Genomic DNA, 12,023 nt, shown 5'->3' with positions numbered 1-12,023 from the left:
GCATCCAGGCAGAGGGAGGAGGCAGGGTCAGAGGTCAGAGGTTGGAGAGACTGGAAGACTGAGGATGGAAGGGGCCAGGAGCCAGGGAGTGCAGGCAGCCTCTGGAAGTCAGGACACTTCTACCACTTGAAGACAGGAGAGACGGGGACCCGGCCTCTCTCCCGCTTCCTCTGCCCCATCCCTGCCTCTTCCTCCTAAAACCAACAGCGCTGGGTCACCTAAGGGCAAGCCTGAGGCCCTTGCTTCTCCCCCACTGCCCTCCCAGGGCCTGGCACAGGCTCCACGCATGAAGGACAAGAGCAACAGACCGATGAGAGCAGAGAGCCGGCACCTGTGGACGCCCACAGGTCCTCGGTCCTTCTCAGAGGCCTGGGCCACTGACCAGACCCTGCCCAGGTGCTCCCCTCCCCAGCCCATCCACCCTCCTCTGTGTGGTGTCCCCTGCCCAGCCTAACCCTGTCTCCTTGACAGGCTCAGGCAGGCGGCCCCAGGGCCAAGGTCACGGGTAAGTTCAAGTGGAACAATGCTGGTTTACAGGGCAGCAGTGGCTTGCAGAACCCAGCTGAGGGTCACCTAAGTGCTGTCTCTCCCCAGAAGGCTGCCTGGCTGTGGCCTATGGTGGCTGAGGGCTGGCTGTGGCCCATGGTGGCTGAGGGCTGGCTGTGGCCCATGGTGGCTGAGGGTCCAGATCAGTCAGCCTCGACTTCAACTGCACAGACCACACTGACCATGGGGCGGACACGCTGAGACCTTACAAAATGGCAATGGCAGCAGGAGAAGCGTGTTTGCTGGAGTCCCAGGAGATATTCCTGAGACAAAGGAACGTGGCTGATGAATTCACCCAGGTTCTTGGGCAGGGCCAGCAGCCAGACCCCACCAGTGTGAGGCAGGAACCCTTGGGGGTCTGGCCAGCGGCCCAGGGCTGATGGCAGGCTTCTAAGCCTGGAAGTTTCTTTCTGGGTAGGGTGGGAGTGACCCCAGTAGCTTCCTTTCCTGTCCTGGACACCTCACCACATGACTTGGGGCCACAGGGCCATACCTAAGACTCCAAAACTGGGGCCAAGGGCAGTATGACAGCCTCAGGCCCCGGTCCCAGCCAATGTCCAGGGAGATGTAGCCGTACAGAAACAGCAGGGGGCCGTGCCCAGGCAGGGAGCAGCCGCGGGTGGACTAGGGTCAGTAAACCCAGAAGCCAAAGGTCAGCACACCATCCTGCCCAGCAGCCACAGGCTCACGGTACCCAAAAGGGAAGAGACAGGCACCTGCATCTCACCAGCCCCACTCCCACTGGGGGTGGTGGATGCTGTTACTCGCTGTTACTAACCAGAGAGAAAATATTCGGATTTACCAAGGGCCAGGATCCACTTGCCCAATGTGGGTGTCTGGAGCTCTGCCCCGCTCCCCGGCCTGCTGGGATCGGCCCTTCTTCAAGCATGGTTTCAGTGTCCTTCAGCATCCTGGACTCCCGAGAGCCCCCCAGGGCAGCTGAGCTGGCCTGGAGAAGACCCTCCCCATGGAGGCTGGGGTGGGGGGCACTGGGCCTGTCCCCGCGGGCTGCCTGGTCTCATCAGGCTGGTTCCCTCCAGAGCTCCCCCTCCCCGCCCCGCCTCCGTTCTGGGGAGAAGCGTCTGGCCCTGGCACGGCTACTTTTCTCTGCGGACCAAGGTCCCCGACCCGCTGACATGGCCAGGTTCCCCCACCTGGCAGAGCGTTAGCTGAAGCTGGTGCCTCCCCAGGGCTCGGGACAGGCTGCAAGGTACCAAGTGCTCAGTCCTGGAGCTGCGCAAAGGCAGGGTCAGAAGGGAGGCAGGTGGCCTCTGCCTAGGGCCTTGGGGAGGCTTCTGGGTCAGAATCAGGGGCAGGGTCCAGCCCGGCCTGGGGCTCCAGTTCAGAGCAGCAGGAAGGAGGCGGCAGGAGCAGCAGGGCCCCTGACCCAGGGCTGTGGGCACACGTCTCCAGGGCTGAGGGAGCTACCCCCCAGCCCTCTCTGGGCGGCCGGCTGGCTCCTTTACAGCAGAGGGGAGCAGTGCCAGCCACATTTGGGCGGAGGCCCTTCACCCCCTACACGTCTGGGGTTCTTTCTTCCAAGATCCCAGATCCATCCGCTCTGCTGGTCTCTCAGCTGCCCCAGCCCCATCCCCATGTTCTTAACCGGCCTCCCAGCTCCTCGCACACCCTCCCATCCGGCTCCAAGCTGAGGTCCAAGGCTGCTTGTATAGCACAAGCCAGAACTTGTTGCTTTCCCGCTTAGAACTCCTCACCGGGCTGGCAATGAATCCAACTTCCCAGCTTGAAGCTCCCTCCCGAGGCCCCCACCCACCCACTCCTAGCCTCAGCGCCCTCCACACCACCCCTCATCTTTGGTTTTTGGGCTTAAGCCACAGAGACCTGCTTTTAGGTCCTCAAATGTCCAGAAAATATTCAGATTTGCCGAGGGTCGGGCCTGCCCCAGGACCTTTGCATGTCCTGGCCCTGCTCCCGAGGAAGCTTCTCTTCCGCCCTCCAGGGTAAGGTGTCCCTCAGCCTCAGTCCTGACCCCAATACCACTTCCCCGAGTGACTTCCCCAACAGCCCCCCCCATCTGGCGTAGCCTTCTGTCATCTTCTCTCACGGGTCCTGCTCTTTCCTCTTGGGGACATGATTCCCACTCCGTGTGCTGGGTGGGGATTCCCAGAAATGGCACACAACCTCCTGGTACAGTGTGACATTTCCAAGCCTCCATTACTTGCAGGCCTCCCTGACTTGTGCCCAACACACCCCACAGGTTCTGGAGGAGGGACCACCCCGGTGTCACCATCTGTTCTGGCCCCAAGACCCAGCCTGGCCCAAGGAGAAGCCAGCAAGATGTGGGGAAGGGAGAGTGGTTGGGAGGGGAGCTTGGCCAGTTCTCACACAGTGCGTCTAGCAGGGAGGGCAGATGCGCTGACCAGCGGGCCGTGCACGGAGTGGAGACAGGCGGGGACTTGGGAATTCGGTGTCACAGCCCTAACACGGTGATCAGTCCACAAACCCCACCCCCTGCAGGGACCTCCACCCAGCCCCTTGCCAACGTTGCATGTGGCACGAGCCCCCAGCCCCCTGCCCTCGTGGAGCCACTTGAGGGCCGGCTCTGGCACACCTTTGTCAGAAATACTCAGGTAATCATCACACACCGGGCTCTGCCAAGGTGCCGGGACACCACCATGAACAGAGGGGACAACACCCTGGCCTGAGAGGGTGCCTGGGTGGGTCCCCAAGAGCAGCATGGAGCATGTGAACCCACTGCGTGAGCCCGGGCTGGCCCTGAAGCCCTTGGTGGGTGGGTCCATGCCCCAAGGCAGGAGGAGCCTGGAGACCCTTCCTCCGAGGGGTCACACGCCCACTGACAGCCAGGAGAGCCTGGGCATCTTGGCCCACCTGAGATGGATGCTGCCCTCCCACCCTACCCCCCAGCCACCTCCAACAGACCCGATTCTCAGCCTTCTGGCCCCTCTTTCGGTGTGCCTGGCATACAGAAGGGGCTTAATCAAGGCTCACTGGAGAAGCGAAGGAAGGAACCAAGTGCCCCGTCAGCCGGTGTTTCTCCCCAAAGGGAGCGTCCGCCTGGCTCAGTCCCAAATTCGGAGCCAGCTGGGGAGGGTTCAGAGACAGCCACGGGGTGTTTCCATCTCATGCCTCTGTCTTCATGTTGTGGTAGTGAGTCTATCGCGTGGGAACACAGAGGTGAGACAAGTCACACTGGGCAGGCTTGCTCCCGGCAGGCCTCTTGGGCGGAGTAGGCCAAGGCGGGAAAGCTCAGGTACTTTCCCAGGTTAACTCCTAGTACCCACACATCACCTCCTCTGATCTTGGCCCTGTCAAGGTCAAGGCAGCCCACATGCCTCTCCATCCATAGGTCAGAGAGGCACTTTGGCCCCTCCCTGCACGGGTAACAGGAAACCACATTTTCCTAAATGGGGCTGCCCCCTACGCCCCTTCCTGGAGTCACTAAGCTGTGAAAGGGCAGCAGCCAGCCGGGTTCCACCACGCGGCAGAGCATTGGCCAAAGCTTGGGCCAAGGTGGCCAGTCCCAGCCCAGGGACGGATGTGGATGGATGCGGACACGGGTCCTTCCTGGAGCCTGGGATGCTGTGTCGTGCCTGCCTGTGTGAAAAAGCACACTCACAAGCCTGGGTTCAGAGGTCAAAGGGGCCTCAGGCAGCCGCCCCTCTTTCCACCCTGGACCTCCTGGGGTCAGGCTCTCTGCAGAGCCCCGACAAACGTGAACGCCAGAGCCCGGCCATCTTCGCTGCTCAGAGCCCAGAGGACGCCATGTGAACGCCAGAGCCCCGCCATCCTCGCTGCTCAGAGCCCAAAGGATGCCTGGCTCCCGGGTCAGCGGGCGGCACGGCCCCCTCAGCCTTGCAGACAGGGCTCCTCGGACAGCGTGGCAAATCAGCCTGTCCCAGCTTCCGGAAGAGCCATGAGGCTTCCCACCTTTGCCCAGTGTCGTTCCTGATGGTACAAAGACAGCTAAGTAAACGAAACCGGCCGGGGCGTCTGACCACTGCTCTCCCATGAGTCCTTCCTATCTCTGAGCACACAGCTCCCTGCAAGGCCGAGCTGCTGTCTCTCCCGAAACTGAAATGATGATCACACGCCCCACGACTCCATCGCACTGGCCTGCCTCCTGCCCACCAGCGACACATTGAGGTCAACTGCAGTGTGCCGAGCACAGCTGTATCTTTCCACAGGACAAAGGCGATGCAAATCCCCCATCATCAACTTTTCTTTCTCTTTCCCGAGTAAGAAAAGAAACAGGAGGGCCGATTTCCAGCCCGGAGCAAACTGCTGAGCTGCTATTCACACGGCAGACTCCTCTCGTCCAGCCCCGGCCCCCGTCCAGGCACCGAAAATCTGCGGCTGCTGCCGAGGCTCTGGGTTCCCTCGGCCTCCGGAGTGGGCCTCCTTGTGCCCCGAGCTGCTCACAGACACTGAGGACGCCGGGCTGCCCCACCCACAGGCCTCCCTGCCCTGCAGGTCAGGGCCAAGGTGTCCTGCAGGGTGGGGGTGGGAGCGAGGCCACACACAGGGCAGGCCACGGAGCCCCTTGGTGACCTCTGCATTTGTTTCCCATGGCTCACCACCAACACAGCGGCTTAAAACAACACAAACGTATTCTCTTACAGTTCTGGGGTCAGAAGTCCAACCTGGGTCTCCCTGGGCTGAGGTCACGGCGTGGGCAGGGCTGTTCCTTCTGCAGGCTCTGGGAAGGAGGAGACCCATTTCCTGCCTTTCCAGCTTCCTGAGGCCCCTGTGCTCCTTGGCTTGTGGCCCCCAGGGAGCAATGACATCACTGTGACCTCTAACCCCACCCTCACATGGCCTCTGACCTTCCTGCCGTCTCCTTCTCAGAACCTTTGTGGTGACTGTGCGCCCCCAGATAATCCAGAACCATCTCCACCAAAGGTCTGCGACTCATCCACATCTACAAAGTCCCTTCTGCCATGGGAGGCCACATTCACAGGCTAGGGGGACATGGACACTCTGTGGGGCCGTGAGTGTGCCAACCACACTCTCCCTCGAGACAATCGTGTCAAGCAAAGGAACCAAGTGCCTAGGCAGGCTGGGACAGTCCTCTTCCTTCCACCTGGCCCGGCGTGGACTTTCCTGCCCCTGGCAGTCCTTGGGTCATAAAACCACTGGAAGCCCTCCTTTGGTGGGTCCAGGAGCCCTAAAGGAGTACAGCGTCCCTGGCAGCCCCTAGCTCCGTCTCTCTCCTCCCCACCTCCAGCTCCGCCCTCAAAGGCACCTGAAGCAGGATTCCCCGGTGCCGCCACCAAGGCGGCCCCACCAGAAAAGTGCACACCGAGCCTCTCTAAACCCCCGCAGTGAACAGCACAGATGGAGGGGGTGTTCCAGAGTCACCCACGTGGCCCACAAATGCATGACCTGCCACAGCGCATCCTAATGGCAGCACGGGGCACCTGCTCTCTCAAGACCCCCTGCACCTGTCTTGGGCACAGACATGTGCAAGACGTGTGTGAGCAGAGTCCAGGTGGCAGCCATACATGCTGCACAGGGATGGGAGGCTGCCCGGGTGCACCAGGATGCGCGTGATATCACACCTGCCAGGGGCCAAGTCACAGGTGGAGACCCAGGGACAGAAGCCGTGGCCCGCAACATCAGACCAGAAAGTCACGGCCCTGCAGCAGCAGAGAAGCCACCACATCAGAGGCCACAGCTTGTGCAGATCCCGTGGCACTGTTTCCAGCCCAGTGAGCTGCGCCTCTTCCAGGGTCGAGGGCTGACCAAAATAGGCTGAGTGCACAGCACACCTGGTCACAGCAGCCACCAAATGGCAAGGAACCCAATGGGAGGCCAGGGGCCCAAAATGCCTGCCCAACGAGTGAGTCAGACCCTAGAACCTAAGTCCCAAGGGAGCTCCTGGAAAGAGAAATCTGTGCCTGCCTCGTGAGTTCTCATCCAGGGGTCTGCTCCCCCGATGCCTAGGAAGGCACATCAGCCGTCTCATTGTCAGGAAGGAAAGCAAGATGGCCCGGGTACGTGGCACACAGGGAAACCAAGACGGCTACCCGATGGGCCAGGGCCTGCCCCCACTCCAACCTATCACAAGAGCCACTGGGCAGAAAAATATGTCGAGGAGAGGGGAAGATGGAAGGAGGCCCAGGGGACACTCTGCGTGCCCAGAGGGACCCTCAGACCCACAGGCGTCTTGCAGTCGGGGGTCAAGCTCTAGCGCAAGGTTTAGGGACGCTCACAAGGAAGAGTGACTCTGGTCCTGCAGGCAGCCCCACCCACTTCCAGTCAGCACCAGCCACCACTCTCCAAGGAATGAAGCAGAATCAGCCACAGACTAGGATCCCCTGGGACAGGACAAGAGCCTGGCGTGGCGACACATGGCACATAGAAATCGCCCCCACAGAGGCTAAAGGAAGCCCTGGGACAGCCAGGCTGGTTGTGCACCCACCTGCTCCAGCCTTCACGCCTCCCCAGCATCTGCGAGGAGAAGGGCAGGGACAACCACCTCACTGGTCACTCCGGGGCAACCCCCAGAACATTCTCTGATGAGTGAACGGCCACCCTGATTTGAGGGGAGGCAAAGGAGATATGTCGGCTCAGGCCTACGCAGGCCCAGACTGTGGGGCTGAGGCTCGGCCGTCCACCCAGCCTCAATGCTCAGCCCTCCTGCCAGCCTCGACGCCCAGCCCTCCACCCAGCCTCGACGCCCAGCCCTCCACCCAGCCTCGACACTCAGCGCACAGGGAAGTTACTGAGAGGAAGGAAAGCAGTTCTGCGGCTATTTTTAAACCTGTAAAAGTAGATCTCTCAGGCAGGAGTCCTCTTGGCACACGACTGATTCAACAGGCCCAGCCTCACCCAAAAATAAAAATCAAGTGATAATCTTTAAATAAAACTCCTTCCCACCAGGCCAGGGGTGCAAACTCAGGATCCACCCAAAAAGCTGCTCCTGGCCTAGCGGAGGCCCGCATCCCCGGAGGCCCGCACACCCAGAGGCCCCACCTGGCCACCTCCCCCGGACTCTCACCTGAACTCTCCCAGCCCAATTCAGCCCTCCCGCCATCACCACAGGAACTTTCTAGAAGACAGGCACTCCCTCCATCGAATCACCGGGCTGCAAGTTACACTGCAGAGCCCAGAGTACAGCTTCATCTACAGCCACCAGCACAGAGGCAGCCCTTTTAACCCCTTCCTCCCGTGGCCCTCCCTGCTCAGGGAAAAGAGAGAATTCCAAGAAATGCCTCGCTTTTATTGTGAAGTTTTGCCTGCATTTTCTCCCTAACATTTATTTATTGCGGTGTCATTTACCGCTATGTGCAGAGATAATGTTTACTGAACGATCAACTGTCAACACTGTCTTGGCTGGTAACCAGGAAGGAGCAAGCTTCCAAGTGCGTCACATCCTAATGTTGAAGGCTGCTGCGCACATAGCTGGCCGACCACCGTTTTAGGTACATTTCAGGACACCAATGCAGTATCTAAGGTGGACAGATAATGTACTGACATTTTTACCACGTCAAATAAGAAGAACTAGGATCCCAGCCAGGGTTTTCACCCAGAGCAGCTGGTTTTCAGAAACCGACGCCTGCCTCTCCCTGTGAGAGGCACGCGGCATCTGACAGCCTGTGGGCTGGACTCTGGGGCTCCGGCCCAGCACGGAGCCAGGAGAGGCGTGTGCTCGACAGCACGTGCCATCCCTCGCCCCCACAACCTCCCTTTCCAACCAAGCGCTTGGCACCCAGCAGCCAAGCCCTCCAGGCCCCCAGTCCCTTCCCACAGCAACAGGCTCTCTGCCAGGCACCTGCTCCCTGCTGAGTGTGGGCTAGGGGCAATCAGGGACACTCCCCAACTCCAGTTCCAGCTGGTGACTCTAGGCCCCAAAGCACTAGGAAGCAAAGGTGGCACAGATAAAACTGCATCTGAGACCAAACACCAGACAGAATGGGAGCAAGGTGGTGCATCTGGAGCTCTGGAAGGTGGCCAGTAAGGCCTTAAAGTATACGCAAAAGAGCATGCCTAGTGGAGGAAACAGCCTATTAGTTCATTTGTCTACCTATCTATCCATCCATCCATCCATCCATCCATCCATGCATCCATCAATCATTTACCCACCCATTACCTAATCTACCCATTCGTTTGCCTTCTCATTGATGCATCCATCTATCCAATCATCCATCCATCTATCCACCCACATGTCCATCCATCCACACATCCACTCACCCACCCATCTAACCATCCCTTCTCCCATTCACCCACCCATCTATCTATCTACTCACCCATCCATCCATTTATCCATCCATCCACTCACCCATCCATCCATCCACCCATTCACCCATCCATCTACCCATCCCTCTGCCATTCACCCACCCATCTATTCATCCACTCACCCATTCATCCACCCATCCATCCATCCATCCATCCATCCATCCACTCACTTGTCTGTTCATCAACCCATCCATCCATCCAACATTTACCCACCCATTTACCTAATCTACCCATTCATTTGCCTACTCACTGATCCATCCATCCATCCACTCACCCATCCATCCATCTACATGTCCACTCATCCATCCATTTATCCATCCACCCATCTACATGTCCACTCATCCATCCATTTATCCATCCACCCATCCATCTTTCCAGCAATGCATCCATCTACCCATCCATCCACCCATCCACCCATCTACCTATCCACTTACCCACAGCCATCCATCCATCCATATAGACATACATAAAGTTGTGCGCTGAGCATCCAGTAGCTGCCAGGCTCTGGGCCCAGGTCCTCGGAAATCACAGATAAGGCAGCAGCTACCTTTACTCCCTCCCATATGACTCCAGTTGGTAGATGAATATGACAAATAAGGGTCTCCTTACAGAGCTGGGACATCAGGACATGCCAACTGCTGCACCAGTACTCTCCATGTGCCACGAGAGAGCCCATCTCTGCCATGTAGCCTCATCTACAGATGAGGTGCAGAGGGCAGGAAGGCTTGCTGGCCTGGGGAATGTCTCACCCAATGCACGCAGGACCTTGGCTGTGAGGCCAGGGAGCTGGGATGTGTTCAGCAGGGCGGGACGCAGCGACTAGAGAGGTCACAGAGGTGGGCAGTGGTTCCCGACTTAACACTTCCCATGGAATTCAACACAGGCATCATCCAAAACACCTGTCAGACGACAATGCTGGACCCAGGACCTGCAGCCGTTGCAAAACACACAGGCAGGTGTGTTCAGGCTCCCTCTCTGACTTCATCCCAGCCCCTGGGGGCAGCAGGGAGGAGGCCCCCCACTGGCAGGATCAGGGGTTTCTCTTTTGAGGTGTGAGCTCCAGGGACAGAACAGGCCAGGAACTCGGTGTGGTGGGGTCAGCTCACCCCTGTACTCAAAGATCTGTCCTGGGCAATGAAGTATCCCAGGGCCAAACATCCACAATGTGTAATTAAAGAGCAGACAGGTGTTCATGGGGCAATGGAGGTGATGGAGAAACAGGGATTTGGGCCAACTTCATTTCTTCCTAGGGAAATTCCATATAATATAGACACACCGCTGTATCAGTGCCACCTGTCTTCATCTTCTGCCTGTCTGCTCCCTTCTGTAGGTCTGGGTCACCCGCTCACAGTCGTCACTTATTAAACATGTCACTCTAGGGCAGAACCAGACCAACCCAGTGTCTGGCCCTGGAAGTCTGATATGGTTTGGCTGTGTCCCCACCCAAATCTCATCTTGAATTCCCAAGTGTTGTGGGAGGGGCCCCGTGGGAGGTAATTAAAACATGGGGGCAGGTCTCTCCCGTGCTGTTCTTGTGATCGTGAAGGAGTCTCACGAGATCTGATGGTTTTATAAGGGGGAGTTTCCCTGCACAAGCTCTCTCTTTGCCTGCTGCTATCTGGTAAGATGTGACTTGCTCCTCCTTGCCTTCCGCCATGATTGTGAGGCCTCCCCAGCCATGTGGAACTGTGAGTCCATTAAACCGCTTTTGTTTGTAAAGTGCCCAGTCTCAGGTATGTCTTTATCAGTAGCGTGAAAACACACTAACACAGAGTTTAGCTTTTCACCACCAGAGAAACTGTAAGAGCAGAGTTTAAAAGGCCTGAGCCAAGAACCACACCCACAGGCCCAGGTCTGAAGGGGCAAGTCCAGGGACATCGAGTCAGCCCCACACCTAAGCCTGTCTCCATCAGGCCTCAAAAGGACACCCCCGCCAGCAGGGAGCTGGCAGCTCCTCAGACCCTTCTGCTTCCAGAAGACTTCAATGGTAAGGAAGGTCTTCCTCTGAATCACCCAGGACAGCCACCTAGAAACTTCCCTTCCCCTCCAGGACCCCTCCATTAAAAACTGTGCATTCAGAGGAAGGCCTGCAGGCCTCAGGAAGCAGATGGCTAGCCCCTCCTGCCAGCTTCTTCGAGAAGATCTCCCATGGCGTAAGGGCCAGCCACTCTGATCCCTGTATGTCACAGCAGGAAAGGGAGGTTCTGGGAGCATCAGGGGCTCAGGAGGAAAAGGCAGTCTCTCTCCAAGTCACACTCTTGAGGAACCACTGCCACTGCCCGTGTGAGTGCATCTGCCGGGAATCCACCCGTGTCTGGCACTACGAGGGTACCCATGCCCAGAGACAGGGCGTGGTAGCCTAGGGGAGCACCCTCCAGCTCAGCCAGGGAGGCATCTGCAGCCCTCTCCGGCAACACAGGAAGAAGAAAGGCAGTCATGAGGGCTCCCCTACACAGCCTAGCAACCGGGAAGCCCCCAGGAAGAGAAGCTCTCTGGCCCCGAGGGTCCTCAGAAGCACTTTCCCCCAAAATCCAAATTCTACATCACAGTGCTCTTGGGTAGAGGCTATGTGTGCACCTTACAACCCTGGGGAATCTCACCTCCCAGAGCCTGCATGCAGCAGGTGACTAGTGACCAACAGATGCACACGCATGCACGGCAACCACGCTCAAAAAGCACTAGCAACCGAAATGCATTTGGGCTAAATAAAAACGCACGATGCTTTTAATTTATTTATGTGCTTCTTTAACAAATTTAGGCTCCTGCCTTCAGCCATGAGCCAAAACCCATTTCAACTTCACATTCTTCATCCTGTGTCATTTGCTTGCAGGAACATTTGTACTCTTCAGGATTTAATCATCAGAGAAGGCTGCGGCACGCTTGGGCCATTTCCTCTCCTCCATGAAGAGTAACACTCTGCTTTCTGAGAGAAAGCACTATAGATAATTGAGTGGAATTTTAACACTGACCACTTAGCTGCTTTACAGGTGGGGGAGCTGAGGCCCCAAACGGGTAAATGCTCACAGCCACCTGCTAACCAGCGCCTGAGTCGAGAATAAGAACTGGGTCCTGACTCCTGAACACAGCTCTCCATGTCAGCACTCCCTCCTGCAGGTCAGGCGAGGCAGAGATGGCCACAGTGGCACACAGACGTTGGCTTAGTGACAACCAGAATATGTCTGTGGGTCCCCAGATGACATAATATCCTCTCTTACATTCTATATCCTTCTGGGGACTAAGATGGGAGTGAGAATGGG

General features: G+C 57.9%; 1 protein-coding gene across 4 annotated transcripts in view; it reads right to left on the bottom strand.

Moving 5' to 3' along the window:
- GRAMD4 (GRAM domain containing 4) overlaps positions 1-12,023 on the bottom strand; it is a 134,162-nt gene that overhangs the window by 54,220 nt on the left and 67,919 nt on the right. The gene's annotated exons all lie outside the window — the stretch shown is intronic.

The sequence above is a fragment of the Gorilla gorilla genome, chromosome 23, assembly GCF_029281585.2.
Source record: "Gorilla gorilla gorilla isolate KB3781 chromosome 23, NHGRI_mGorGor1-v2.1_pri, whole genome shotgun sequence".
Classification (NCBI taxonomy): domain Eukaryota; kingdom Metazoa; phylum Chordata; class Mammalia; order Primates; family Hominidae; genus Gorilla; species Gorilla gorilla.
The sequence above is the reverse complement of the archived record's forward strand: the minus strand, read 5'-3'. Positions and strand labels throughout refer to the sequence as shown.